This window comes from Bos indicus x Bos taurus, chromosome 6 (genome assembly GCF_003369695.1).
Source record: "Bos indicus x Bos taurus breed Angus x Brahman F1 hybrid chromosome 6, Bos_hybrid_MaternalHap_v2.0, whole genome shotgun sequence".
Lineage (NCBI taxonomy): Eukaryota > Metazoa > Chordata > Mammalia > Artiodactyla > Bovidae > Bos > Bos indicus x Bos taurus.
In genome coordinates, this window is record NC_040081.1 from 105,264,111 (window position 1) to 105,279,783 (window position 15,673).

At 44.1% G+C, this 15,673-nt stretch overlaps 1 protein-coding gene across 1 annotated transcript in view; it reads right to left on the reverse strand.

Annotated features, from left to right (window-relative positions):
- CLNK (cytokine dependent hematopoietic cell linker) overlaps window positions 1-15,673 on the reverse strand; it is a 204,223-nt gene that overhangs the window by 154,802 nt on the left and 33,748 nt on the right. The window lies entirely within an intron of this gene.

Sequence of the window (15,673 nt, forward strand, 5' to 3'; positions counted from 1 at the left end):
AATTTAGGAGCCCACTGATGGCATGAGGTGCCCATGTGAGATTTCAGTAGGGTCTCCTTTGAGACTCAACTTCCTCATTAATAAAATGCATCATCTCTGCATCATATAAGTCATGAAGGACAAATGGGGTCATGAATTTGTAGCTTCCAGATCATCACATGCTCATGTGGTTACTCAAAATTAACTCACGAAATCAGTTTCTCGGTTGCACTCATCACATTTTAAGCTTTCAATATTCATGTGTAACATGTGGCTACCATATTGGAGAGTCCGGATTTAGAACATTTCCCATCATTACGGAAAGTTCTCCTGGAAAGTTCTAGGAGCTTTACATAGCTTTTCTCATGAAGGACATTATTACTACTGTGTGGTGAAGCATCCAAGATGCAGCAATATTAAGCTCTTCTTCTGTGTAACATATCCGCTCCAGTATTCTTCCCTGGAGAATTCCATGGGCAGAGGAGCCTGGTGGGCTACAGTCCACGGAGTCACAAAGAGTCAGACACACCAGAGCAGTTAACACTTTTACTTTTCTGTCGCATACAAAGTAGGATGGCTGAGCCTCAACTCCAGAACTGCCCATCGTTTAGAGTCTGTGTTCTGTTTCACTACCTCCTATTTTCAGTTTAATATCCTGGGTCGGGAAGATCTCCTTAAGAAGGGTATTCTTGCAACCCACTCCAGTATTCTTGCCTGGAGAATGCCATGGACAGAGGAGCCTGGCAGGCTACAGTCCATGGGGTCCCAAAGAGTCAGATACAACTGAGTGACTAACATTTTCACTTGTTTAGTCTTTAGAGTCAACAACACTGTAGTCTAACTTGAGAGGCAATGAGTAAGCTTTTGGTTATTGGAATCTATCCAGGACGTTCCTGCATTGGTCAGGGACTGGACTGAAATTTTTGGAAGAGGTCTTAAAGGTTTCTCTCTGATTCTGCCTCTGCACCTGTGTCATTCATTCTTTGCCTCTCTCTGCAACACACATACTCACACCCACACCCCTTGAGTATCACAATTCTTCCTTGAGTGCTCAGTGCTGTGCAATCTTAACCAAGCTGCATAAACATTCTTCACTCCTAATCCCTAAGTAAAACAGGGATGCTATGGCTGGGCCATTAGCTCTTGTCTGGAGACTGAAGATACAGTCTACAGACTACACAGAGCTGTACAAGGATGACCTGCTACGAGACTGTTCTTACTCTCCCATAATCACGCTTCTGCTTTCTCTCCAGCGCTGCAGGTGTCTGCTTCCCCGCCCAAGAGCCGTCCTTGCAGCAAGAACTAAAAACAGCAACGTGAAACCTACTTAGAGGCAGATGAAAGGCAGATGCCTGAAGCCAGCAGGCAGTGCCCGCCTGGGAGCCCGTGCTTGGAGCTTCAGAGGCAGACCTTTGCTTCAGCTGGAAGTGAAGCCACAGCTAAGACGGGCTCAAGGCAGCTGCCTCTGGAAGCTCGCCCAGTCCCCAGCCTCTGAGCATGGTGGGGCTGTTTCTCATATGAAAAAAAAAAAAAATCAAGTATTAGATCAGAATGTGTGATTTTTGCCTTAATGTCTTAAAGCTATAGGGGAGTAAGATTGTGCTTTGAAGCTTGCTTTAGACCTCTACGTAGAAAGGAATTGGCTTTCCAGGGACAGCTGGGTTGTGTGTGGCAGGGCGCATGGAGTGGAGTGGGGTTTCACAGGCCCCCTGGAGTGGATGGCATGCTTGGGGGGGATGGGTAGCTGCAGGGGCATGACGGGAATGCTGCTGCTCAGAGCAGAGGCCTCAAGGGAGGCAGAAACAATCCAGTGCTTCCCATAGTCTGGGTCGCTGATTCAATCTGGGTCTGCACCAAGGGCTCAGCAGCATCACGTCAACAGAAAACGAGAGTTGACATGGAGTGACGGGTCAATTGCAAATACCAGGCTCACTCCACAGGCTTCCCCATTGTGCCTGAGAGAGAATCCAAACCACACCAAGGCTCTCTGTAGTGGATGGTGTGATGCACCACCCAGATTGTCCTGTGAGGCTGAAGGAGCCCCCCTCCCCCAGGTATTGGGCAGGATACTTGTAGACAACTGTCAGACCTCTTCATCTGAGTGAATGAACTTGTGAGAGAAGAAATGAATGAAGAAAGCGCATCCTTCCAATACAGCACCCATTAATATGGCACTCTCAATTATGGAGAAGGAAATGGCACCCCACTCCAGTATTCTTGCCTGGAGAATCCCACGGATGAAGGAGCCTGGTAGGCTGCAGTCCATGGGGTCGCTAAGAGTCAGACACGACTGAGTGACTTCACTTTCATTTTCTCAAGAATACAACTGCCGTCACGAATACATGAAAAATGTTTTTTAGCATCAGTTTTGGGGGAACAAAAGTGAAGTATATGTAAGAATCTGACATATATACAGCTTGTTGCATTTTCAGCTTGCAGTGCTGTATACATTCAGACTTCATGTTCAGTGCCCCTTGCCATGTACCTGACGCCCATCCCAGAGTTTCTCTGGGATATGCAGAGATGGCCAAAACATTGCGCTTGCCTTCAGAGAGCTTCAGATTGAGATGCAGGGGCAAAATGAACAAATGCAAAGTCAGGGCAAGCGGGTACTGACAGGGTGTTCAGTGAGGTCTGAAGGAATAAGGGACACATTTTTTTCCAGACAGTCATGTGATTTACATCATAAAGGTGAGCCTATCGGGAAGGGGAGGTCATTCCAGACAGGACAGAGGCAGGGGACTGAGAATGAGGAAGGAGAAGACAGGCAGCACGGATGTTAGAAAGAAAACCCAGGTCATCTGACTTTGCTGGCCTGAGTCCTGGTACCGCCACCAATGGCACCTGAATGAATTCGGGTGAGCCAAGCAATCTTGGAGCTTCTGTATCCCCATCTACTTAACAGAAATGGAAAACAAATAAAGCAAAAACCATAATCTATCTCACTGGGTTGCACTGTCATTTCATAAGTGGATGGCTCTGGGAAAGTCATCTAACTTTAAATCATCAGTTACCTTAAAGCCTGAAGTGGGAATAATTATATATGCCTTGATATTCCTATAGAGCTCCTGGGAAGACTAGGTAAAACAGTGGACTTTGAAGGACATTCAAAATGTTAAGCACTGCAACACTCTAAGTCACACTTAAAAATTATTTTAGTATGTACCTGGCAAATCCACACTGATGGATGGTCAATAGATCTATCAAGTACAGAACAGGCTATATGCCCACAGGAAGGGGGACAGAGAGACAGACATGGTATTTTAAAGTGGCTGGTCCAACTTTAGGAAGTAAGTTTTCAGGATCTGGGCTATTATCATGGTTTTCTTTGCTGTTGGATTTCTAACTTACGTCACCTGGATAAGAATGGCTTTTCCGGAAAGAGGTAAATGCAGGTTTCTCCTCCCTGGGATGACGGTAGAAGGAAGAGCTCATATGACATCAGTCATGAGATTCCATCTTTAGGTTCCTTTTTTTCAGTTGCACTGGCAATAACTTCCATCCATCAAGGTCTATAGAAAATACCATATACCATTTATATGTAGGACCTGAAATGTGACACAGATGAACTTCTCCACAAGGCAGAAATGTGCTGACAGAGAACAGACTTGTGGTTGTCAAAGGGGCATGGAGTGGAGGAAGGATGGGCTGGGAGTTTGGGGTTAGAAGATGCAAACTATCACATTTCGAATGGATAGGCAATAAAGTCCTACTGTAAAGCCCAGGAAACTACATTTGATATCCTGTGATAAACCATGATGGAAAAGAAAATGAAAAAGAATGTATATATACACATACAACTGAATCATTTCTCTGTGCAGCAGAAATTAATTGTAAATTATACTTCAATAAAATAAATGACACAAATTGCTACTGAAAGACTGCTCTGTGCCAGGCTCTGTGCTGCAGACTGAGGATAGAGCAGTGACCCCGAGAGATGGCATCCTTATCCTGATGGTGCTCACTGTCCAGAAGCAACAAGATAGCCTTTGGTGGTTGCCTGATAATGACTGATTTCTTTTCTCTTATCTATGGCTACCATCTCAGAATTTCCTGCTGCCACCATGGTAGATGCTGATGCGACAAAAGATGACACATTAGGAAAAGATACTCCTATGCGCTGCCATGCGTAGGAGTGTAATAGTCGAGGAGGGTCTGGTTGGAGGAAGGAGTGGCTGTAAGTATCTGTGTGTGTGCTAAGTCGCTTCAGTTGTGTCTGATTGTTTGCGACCCCGTGGTCAGTAGGCTGGTAGGCTCCTCTGTCCATGGAATTCTCCAGGCAGGGGTACTAGAGTGGGTTGTCATTCCCTTCTCCAGGGCATCTCCCCAACCCAGGAATTGAATCTTGGTCTCCTGCAATGCAGGCAGATTCTTTAACATCCGAGCCACCAGGGAATCCCCAAAGTTACATATACCACTTAGGACTTGGTCTTTGCTTGCATGCTAAGTCAGTTCAGTAGTGTCTGACTCTTTGTGATCCCATGGACTGTAGCTCACCCGGCTCCTCTGACTATTGGATTCTCCAGGCAGAAACACTGGAGTGGGTTACCGTGCCCTCCTCCAGGGGATCTTCCTGACGCAGGGGTCACATCCATGTCTCTTATGTCTCCTGCAGATTCTTTACCACCAGCACCGCCTGGGAAGCCCACAAGAATCCCTCCGTCCTCAAAGTCCCTCCGCTTTCTAACATGCCCCCACCAGCTTTCAAAATTAGGACTTCACGTTCCCCAGTCACAACACGAGTGTAAACTCTCAGTGTCACTAACGAAAGTCCAAATGTCCAGAGGGAAATTCCAGTGATACGTTGCCGGGAATCACCGACACCAAGTATCTTGTGGTTCCTCAGTTCTTTGACTTCCCTGGTGGCACAGTGGTAAAGAACCCGCCTATCAATGTAGGATATGTGTGTTCAGTTCCTGGGTTGGAGAGATCCCCTGGAGAAGGAAGTGACAACCCCCTCCAGTAGTCTTGCCTGGGAAATCTCATGGACAGAGGAACCTGTGGGCTATAGTCCACGGGGTCACAAGGAGTCAGACACGACTTAGCAACTAAACAACAAACAACAAGTTCTCAGACACTCTTGTGTTTATCATCATAGGGCCCTAGATCATCATACGTGGAAATCTCCCCCGCTTTTTTTTTTTTTGTCAACACTGATGAAAATCTCAACCTCTAAACAACTATAGGGTTTGCATTGAATCCTAAAGTGTCCATCTCCTTTTACGTCTATTTGCACTATATTCCTATTTACAAAGTGAAGAGGGGGCTTTCTTATGTAGTGGTTCACTGTTAATAACTTAAAACCTCTTCTGTTTCTGGGATGTTCTTTTTGCACATTAAAAAAACTCAAAAAAAAAAAAAAAGCTACATTAGCTGGCCTGAACCTGAGCTTGTCTGCTGAGAAAACAGACATTTTGAGTTACTGTCCAGGCATCTCACACTGTGACTACCTGCTCATAACTAGAGTCTGGAGATTCAGATAAGGACCTGAGCTTGGGGTTCCTGCTACAGGTTCCTGCTTTCCTGGCTCAGGGCACCTTCTAAAATAACCACTTCAAGTTGAGTCTGTGAAAAGTTAGTGACCTCTGCCCCAACCACCTTGTAAATAACAGGTGTTTGCTACCCTGCTGTCTCCTGCTCTCTCGTGACCCGGGGCAGAGGACTGCCCTTTCATTGCACACCTATTCTGGGATCTCTAAGCAATAAATCCAGTGACGCTACTTCCTTTGTGTGCATGCACTGAAACTGCGTCTCCAATCAAAATCACCCTGGGGTGGGAAATCAGACACCGAGGCAGCTCCTTGCCGACTCCGTGTGGGTGGCTTGTGTCTCCCTGTTGTTCAGCAAGTTATCATTTACATAGTCCTTTTTTTTAAACTATCAATAATATATCATTTTAATAGTGGTAAGTAGTGAAGGACAAGTAGCGAAGGCTATCCCAGTAGCCACAGTCCATGGGGTCACAAAGAGTCAGACACGACTTAGCCACTGAACACATGATGATAATAAATAATAAAACAGTAGGATTTACTGAATTCTTTTTAATGCCTCAGGCACTGTGCTAAATACTTTGTCTTTTAATTGGAGGATAACGGCTTTACAACGCTGTGTCAGTCTCCACCGTACAACAACTTGAATCAGCTATGTGTTTACATGTATCCCCTCCCTCTTGGATCTCCTTCCCACCAGTATCCCCATCCCACCCGTCTAGGTCATCACAGAGCACTGAGCTGAGCTCCCTGTGCTACACAACAGTTTCCCACTGTGCTAAGTCACTTCAGTCGTGTCCGACTCTGTGCTACCCTGTGGACTGTAGCCCGCCAGCCTCCTCTGTCCATGGGATTCTCCAGGCAAGAATACCGGAGTGGGTAGCCATTCCCTTCTCCAGGGGCTCTTCCCCACCCAGGGATAGAACCCACGTCTGTTACGTCTAACCTGCACTGATAGGCGGGTTCTTTACCACCAGCGCCACCTGGAAAACTTCCCACTAGCTATCCGTTTTACACGTGGTAATGTATATATTGGAGAAGGAAATGGCAACCCACTCTGGTATTCTTGCCCAGGAAATCCCAAGGACAGAGGAGTCTAGTGAGCTATAGTCCATGGTGTCACAAAGAGTGAGGTGTGACTTAGTGACTAAAGAGCAGCAGCAATGTATATGTGTCAGGGCTACTCTCTCAATTTGCCCCACCCTCTTTGAACTGTGGTGTTGGAGAAGACTCTTGAGAGTCCCTTGGACTGCAAGGAGATCCAACCAGTCCATTCTAAAGGAGATCAGTCCTGGGTGTTCTTTGGAAGGAATGATGCTAAGGCTGAAACTCCAGTACTTTGGCCACCTCATGCGAAGAGTTGACTCATTGGAAAAGACTCTGATGCTGGGAGGGATTGGGGGCAGGAGGAGAAGGGGACGACAGAGGATGAGATGGCTGGATGGCATCACCGACTCGATGGATGTGAGTCTGAGTGAACTCTGGGAGTTGGTGATGGACAGGGAGGCCTGGCGTGCTGTGATTCATGGGGTTGCAAAGAGTCGGACACGACTGAATGACTGAACTGAACTGAACTGAACTCCATCCCCCACTGTGTCCACAAGTTCATTCTCTATGTCTGCATCTCTGTTAATTAAACACACCGGCTTCATGTTTTCCTCACACAGGAAGACGGGACTGGAGAAGGCCAACGTATTCTGTACAGATCAACAAAAACTTAGACAACATAGGAGCAAGAAGGTGAGAAGGAGACGCAGAGGAGGACAGAGGGAGGGGTCAAGAGGAGGTTAGGAAGCTGAGCAACATGAGGGCTGGAGCCCTCATGAAAAGAGGCTCCAGGGAATGAATGTCTACTATGAGATTTAAGTTGCACGTGGTGGAGGGCATGAAGTTTCCATTCTCTCTCACTTTTCAGTCTTCAGCCACAAGCCTTGCTTCACACACCAGAGTTGTCTTGGTCATTGCTATGGTGAGAAATGGGGATGAGCAGGATGATGATGGCTCACACTTATTATGTGTCCTTGTTATAACTTAATGCCGTAGTTGCCAGGGGGCTGGCCATGTTCTATCACAGCCCAGATATTAACTCAATTTAAACCTCACAACTCAGTGAGAGGTGCTCCCATTCTTCCCAATTTACAGATAAGGGCAATGAGGCACAGCAAGGTTTCGTCTCTACCAGTAAGAGACAGACCCTACTTTTGGGTCTACGCCCTGAAGCCCAGAATGTACCAGAGGCTTTGGATGGAGATGGGGGAGGGCAGGTGAGGCATTCACCTTGGAAACAAAATTTAAGGGGGCACCAAAAACTCAGTAATCAAGCTGAGCATAGTTTGAGCGTGACTTTTTAAAAATGAAGCAAAATATCTACTATGAGGAAATATAAAATCTCAAAACAAAGACAGGATCAGTATTTCAGATTTTTCTTTTCCCACTTGTTCCAACGTGGCTCAGCACGATTCTAAGTGTAGTTAAATTTTCCTGCTGCTTCTTAATTCTTGTTCTCCATTCTGAACCAGAGAGAGCGCTGAGCAATTACTTATGCTGAAATTTGTGAAATTCTTAGGTAGAGCTTTCCACTTCTGCATAGCATGGAGAGGGTGTTCATGTTGATCCTTGCTAGCTGGCAATGGTTAGAAGATGCCAGTTGATGGCTGGGTGCCTGTCATGGGTCTCCCTGAATTTGTAGGTAATGTTTTCCCTGGCTATGACTCCTGAGTTGGTTCTTTTTTTTTTTTTTAATTATTTGATCACAGTAAGCACATGAGATCTATAATCAACACATTTTAAAATGGATGGTACAGTGTTAACTGTAAGTATCATGTTAGACAAAACATTTCTACAACTTACTCATCCTGCTTAATTGAAGTTTATGTCCATTGATTAATATCTCCCCATTTCTTTTCCTCTCTCCATGCCCTGGCAACCACCATTCCACTCTTTGATTCCATGAATTTAACTATTTTAGATACTTCATACAAGTAGAATTACACAGTGTGTCTTTCTGTGACTGGCTTAATTCATTTAGCTTACTGTCCTCCAGGTTCACTCATGTTATTGTGGAATGCAGAATTTCCTTTCATTGTTAGGCTGAATAATATTCTAGTGCATGCATGTATCACATTTTCTTTATCCATTCATTCACTGATGGACATTTAGGTGGTTTTCACATCTTGACTACTGTGAATCGTTCTGCAAGACCTCAAGCCATAAAAGGGAGTAGTGCTCAGTCGCTCAGCTGTGTCTGACGGTTTGCGATTCCATGGTCTGTAGCCACCAGGCTCCTCTGTCCCTGGGATTATCCAGGTGAGAATACTGGAGTGGGTTGCCATTTCCTACTCCAAAGGATGCCATTTTATGACCCAAGGATTGAACCCATATCTCTTGTATCTCCTGCATTGGTAGGAGGATTTTTTTTGTTGTGTGTTTTTTTTTCTTTTTTTTGTTTTTTTTACCACTAGCGCTACCTGGGAGGGAGAAGGCAATGGCACCCCACTCCAGTACTCTTGCCTGGAGAATCCCAGGGACGGAGGAGCCTGGTGGGCTGCTGTCTATGGGGTTGCACAGAGTCAGACACGACTGACGCAACTTAGCAGCAGCAGCCACCTGGGAAGTCCCCAAAGGGAGTAGGGTGAATAGTAAAACAGAAAACTTTCTCCAAAAGACTTTCCTTGATGCTGCTCATCTCTAGGCTCCTGCCCCAGCCTGAGGCGGATGGTCCTCTCTGAAACGTCAAGCCTCTCGGGTTATCCTTTGCACAACAATTGTTGCCTTTAACAGCTAATGATAGGGTGTGATGACACCCCTGAGGGATGACTGACAACGCATCCTTGTTGCTGTGCTTAGTGTCTGCTCGGTGCCCAAGCTGTAACAGACAGTTCACTAGGTGCCTGAAATGTGAGTAAATGTGCTTCAAGGAAACTTTTAACTCTATTGTTCTGAGAGTCTATGTGGCTCTTGAAATACCAATTCCTCTCCTTTTGAGGGTAAAAACCTTATAAATCAGCATGGCTAAGTAGAACTAACACAGCATTAAAATCAGATAGATTTAAGTGTACATACTTTGTCTAGCTTGGGCTTCCCTGGTCAGATGGTAGAGAATCTGCCTGCAATGTGGGAGACCTGGATTCGATCCCTGGGTTGGGAAGATCTCCAGGAGAAGGGCATGGCAATTCACTCCAATATTCTTGCTTGGAGAATCCCCATGGACAGAGGAGCCCGATGGGCTACAGTTCATGGCATTGCAAAGAGTCTGACATGACTGGGCAACTAAGCACACAGCACAGCACTTTGTCTAGCTTACTTTTGAAGACAATAATACATGCGTTGTTGCTGTTGTTGAGGGGCCAAGTCATGTCCAACTCTTTGTGACCCCATGGACTGCAGCATGCTGGGCTTCCCTGTATCTCCCAGAATTTGCTCAAACTCAGACCCGTTGAGTGGGTAATGCTATCCAACCATCTCATCCTCTGTTGTCCCCATCTCCTTGTGCCTTCAACCTTTCCCAGCATCAGGGTCTTTTCCAATGAGTCGGCTCTTTGTATCAGGTGGCCAAAGTATTGTCACTTTAGCTGCAGCATCAGTCCTTCCAGTGAATATTCAGGGCTGATTTCTTTTAGGATTGACTGGTTCGACCTCCTTGCAGTCCAAGGGACTCTCAGGGGTCTTCTCCAGTACCACAGTTCGAAAGCATCAATTCTTCGGCACTGAGCCTTCTTTATGGTCCAACTCTCACATCTGTACGTGACTACTAGAAAAAACATAGCTTTGATTGTATGGACCTTTGTCAATAAGGTGACATCTCTGCTTTTAAATGGACTGTCTAGGTTTATCGTAGCTTCCCATTCAAGGAGCAAGCATCTTTTAATTTCATGGCTGCAATCACTGTCTGCAGTGTTTTGGAGCCAAGAGAAATAAAATATGTCATTATTTCAACTTTTTTTCCCTTTCTATTTGCCATGAAGTGATGGCAAATATATAAAAATACATATAATCTTTAGGATCATCCTATGACATAATGCTTGTATCAAGAACATACTGGTAATTTAGAAATGGCACACATGTGTGCCACACACACACACATGCACACATACCAACATACATATTATGGTTGTATCTATAGATATTCATTTTGAAATTTTAAAATTCTGATTGCAGTTCTGCTAACTTTAATATTTATTTTAATCAAAACTAGAGCAAAGGTGAATCACAGACTGAGCTTTGCAAGGTTAAGATTTATTTTTAGACCCAGAGAGCTTTGGAAGAGGAGACAGTCTATGTCGCTTATGTTCCAGTTCTGGAAATAGACCCAAGACTTGAAGTGCAAAATGACACGGCCCAGTGAGGTGTTTCTAGGACATATTATCAGCTCTGGAGCAGATGAGCCCAAGCAAATCTATTTTGTCAGGACAAAATTTCTCACTGCCAGTGACCCTGGCCTGTGGAAGACAGAGTGGAGGAGACAGAAGTGGGCAACTAAGCCATGTGTTTCTTGGCAGAAAAACGTGGCTCTCTAGACACACTACTTTGATAAAAGTCCTGTCTCTCTGAGCCATGCTGATGTGATGGTGGCAGACCGTCTCTTTACCTGTTCCTTTCTTTTTCTTGTATGTAAAACTCTGAGTGTTTTCATGGGCAAATGAAACTTTCTATGACTCACAGGAACTCAAATAGCCCAGCATTCAAACCATTATTCCTATCTGTTTACTGCCCACTAGGACCCACTTTACACAGGTGTAGTGACAGAAGCTTGGTTAATCCCAACACTATTTTCTTTTTTTTTTTTTTTTCGAACGTCCCCCGAGATGGAGCTTGGCCCGGCCAGCAGCCCTCACCTGCTCCCGCTCCGGCCGAGCTCGCTGCGCACCCGCCCGGCCGCCAGGTGCGGACCTATTTTCAAAGCTATGAATCTGGCAATATGAAGACTTTGCTGAACTAAGGTTCTTATTGTTAAGACTACACTGAAGGAAATATTCTCGAGACAGACTTTCTGGACCTTTCTCCCTATCTTCAGGCAGCGTTTTTCAGTCTTTTTGTTGCCATCACTGAACATTGTATACATTTGATCCCAGCATTTCCTGTGCAGTGTTGTCATTTCTCCACCTCCCAGGCTTTTCATATGTGTCAGGTCCTTGGCCCAGGGATCAGGCCTCACTTCTCATCTGGGTCCAGGTTCTGTATGATGCACAGGAGACATGACTTATCTCAGACTAACCTTGAGTTTACTTCCAAGAACTTGCTGTCTTTCAAGAAATCATTCCTTTTCTCAATGGTTTCCCTCTATAGCTCTGATGAAAACTGGGGAATTAGCAACTGCAGTTATAATCTAAGGCTTATTAAGGAACCTTCAAAATCTTCCATCCCTTTCTCTTATCTGATTATTTTATATGAGGCTTCTAAGATGATGGATTATGAATTTGAATATTTTTAAGGATGGGGAATAGTTAGACATCTGTCTTTTTTGTATCTTGAGTGTTATTACCAGAAACGATTTGTTTTATTTTGTTTATCATTAATTCCATTGAAGAAGGCAATTTAAGACAGAGCCCTTTGGAAGTTGTAAGGGCACTTAACTTATGGACATACGAAGAGATCTCTGGTGGAACTTGTAGGAAAAGGCCATATTAAATCCTCCTACAAGATAGGACAGAGCCTCTCATCAGTGCAGGAGAGACGTGCTCTATGTCAAGCACCAACTGTGTCCTAGGCGAGACCTCTTTTGTTTATCGCAGTAATTCTAACAGACAGCTATTATAATCTCCATTGCATCGGGGAGAAAGCTAATTGTAAAAAGGGCTTCAGTTATTCATTCAGTTGACTCATAAAAGATACTTTTCTAGGTGATGGTAACGAACACACTGTTTACATACAGGCAAGGCCTATGTGTCTATTAACGGAAGAATGGATAAAGAAGATATGGTACATGTATACAATAGAATATTACTCAACTGTAAAAAGAATGAAATAACATCATTTGCAGCAACATGGGTGGACCTAGAGATTATAGTATTAGGTGAAATAAATCAGAAAGAAAGAAATATATCATACTATATCACTTTATATGTGAAATCTAAAAAAAAAAAAGATACAAATGAACTAACTTACAAAACAGAAAAGGACTCATAGACTTTAAAAACAAACTTGTAGTTACCAAATGGGAAACATGGGAGAGAGGTATAAATTAGGATAGTGTATATAAACATATATACAGTACTATACATAAGACAGATAATCAATAAGGACTTACTGTATAGCACAGGGAATTCAATATTCTGTAGTAACCTATGTGGGGAAGGAATCTGAGAAAGAAAGGGTGTATGTATATGAATCACTAGCTGTGCACCTGAAACTTTACGGAACATTGTAAATCAACTATTCTCCAATGCAAAATAACAATTGCCTGATAAACACAGGCAAGTTATCTGTGCTACAGTCCAAAGATGCCCCTGCTCTGATCTTCCAAAGGTCAGCATGGGTCAGAATCTAAAAAGAAATCTGGGCTCTGGATTCTAAATTAGTGTCCATTTCCTTACATCCCATTATACTGAATCCACTTGTTCTGCTGTGGCCTGTCTGTACTTTGTTGTCCTTTAGTCACTGAGTCGTGTCTGACTCTTTGTGACCCCATGGACTGTAGCCTGCCAGGCTTCTCTGTCTATGGGTTTTCCCAGGCAAGAATAATGGAATGGGTTGCCATTTCCCCCTCCAGGGGATCTTCCCAACCCAGGAATCAGTCCCACGTCTCTTTCATTGGCAGGTGGATTCTTTACCACTGAGCCATCTGGGAAGCCCCTTTCTGTACACTGCTACTACTACTAAGTCGCTTCAGTCGTGTCTGACTCTGTGCGAACCCATAGATGGCAGCCCACCAGGCTCCCCTGTCCCTGGGATTCTCCAGGCAAGAACACTGGAGTGGGTTGCCATTGCCTTCTCCAATGCATGAAAGTGAAAAGTGAAAGTGAAAGTGAAGTTGCTCAGTCGTGTCCAACTCTTCGAGACCCCATGGACTGCAGCCTACCAGGCTCCTCCGTCCATGGGAGTTTCCAGGCAAGAGGACTTTACATTAGACTCTGGCAATTCACCCTCTGCATAGATCAGAAAGCAGGAGAAATATCATTACGCTTCATTTCTCATTCTCATTCTGGTACGGTAGGACAGGACCCTCACCGTGTTACTCATCTTCTCAGCAATATATCTCGTTGTACAAATTACCATGTAATGAGTAGTCACATCCTTTTGGTATCATTGAACTGATTAAGATGTTCCCCACATATTAGCTAAAGTGACATCATGGGGCCAAAATCTTGTGAGACATCTCTATTTATAGATGAGGTAACAGGGCAATTTATCTTAGTCTCAAAATGTCACTAAATGATGGAGGTGTTACTGTCTTATGACTCCAAGTTCAAAGAACCAACAGTTAAGAGGATTTGACAATGGGCATTTCCCAGGTGCTTTACATACTTTATATAATGTAACCCAAATCTAGCAAGTGACAGAGGAAAAATTGGGACTGTAGTCTGGTTGATTTCAAGGCTTAATCTCTTTTTGCATAACCTCTTTTTACAGTAGCCGCAGTCATTTATCTTCACAATCAAACATGCTGCCGTTTTAAGCGTCCAGCAAAGGAAAGATGGTGGAGAAAATTGATGCTATTGTATTTCTTTTTAGATAAGCAAGTCCAAGACTCATTGAATAAAGATCTTGCTTGGGTTCAAACACCTTGTGAATGGCAGACAGGGTATGAAGACTCAGGCTTTCTGGTTCTGAGCCAATGGCTGTCCTCTTGTTCTAGCCTTCTAAACCTTGGTGCCCAAAGCTTGAGAAAACAAAGAAACTCAGTTTTACTTACTAATAATCCATTCAATGGCTTCCCAGGAGGCTCCGTGGTAAAGAATCTGCATGCCAAGCAGGAGATACAAGTTTGATCCCTTGGGAGGATCCCTTGGAAAAGGAAATAACAACCCATTCCAATATTCTTACCTGAGAAATCCCATGGACAGAAGAGCCTGGTGGGCTACAGTCCACTGAGTGGCAATGAGTCAGACTTGACTGAGCGACTAAATCACCACCACCACCAATCCATTTCTTCATGACCCAGATAACCACAATGGTGCAATCACTCACCTAGAGCCAGACATCCTGAAATGCAAAGTCAAGTGGGCCTTAAGAAGCATCACTACAAACAATGCTAGTGAAGGTGATGCAATTCCAGTTGAGCTACTTGAAATCCTAAAAGACGATGCTGTTAAAGTGCTGCACTCAATATACCAGCATATTTGGAAAACTCAGCAGTGGTCACAGGACTGGAAAAGGTTTAGTCTTCATTCCACTCCCAAAGGAAGGTAATGCCAAAGAATGTTCAAACGACTGCACAATTGCACTCATCTCACACGCTAGCAAATTAATGCTCAAAATTCTCCAAGCCAGGTTTCAACAATACATGAACCACGAAATTCCAGATGTTCAAGCTGGATTTAGAAAAGGCAGAGGAACCAGAGATCATTTGTCAAAATCCTTTGGATCATAGAAAAAGCAAGAGAATTCCAGAAAGACATCTACTTCTGCTTTATTGACTATGCCAAAGCCTTTAACTGTATATATCACAACAAACTGTGGAAAATCCTTCAAGAGATGGGAATATCTGACCACCTTACCTGCTTCCTGAGAAATATGTATGCAGGTGAAAAAGCAACAGTTAGAACTAGACATGGAACAATGGTCTGGTTCTAAACTGGGAAAGAAGTACCTCACGGCTATATATTGTCACCATACTTATTTAATTTATATGCAGAGTACATCATGAAAAATGCCAGGCTGGATGAAGCACAAGCTGGAATCAAGATTGCCAGGAGAAATATCAATAACCTCAGATACGCAGGTGACACCACCCTTATGGCAGAAAGCGAAGAGGAATTAAAGAACCTCTTGATGAAAGTGAAAGAGGAGAGTGAAAAGCTGGCTTAACACTCAAAATTCGAAAAATGAAGATCATGGCATCTGATCCCATCACTTCATGGCAAATAGATGGGGAAACAATGGAAACAGTGACAGACTTCATTTTTTTGGGCTCCAAAATCACTGCAGATGGTGACTGCAGCCATGAAATTAAAAGATGCTTGCTCCTTAGAATTAAAGCTATGACCAGCCTAGACAGCATATTAAGAAGCAGAAACATTACTTTGCCAACAAAGGTCCATCTCGTT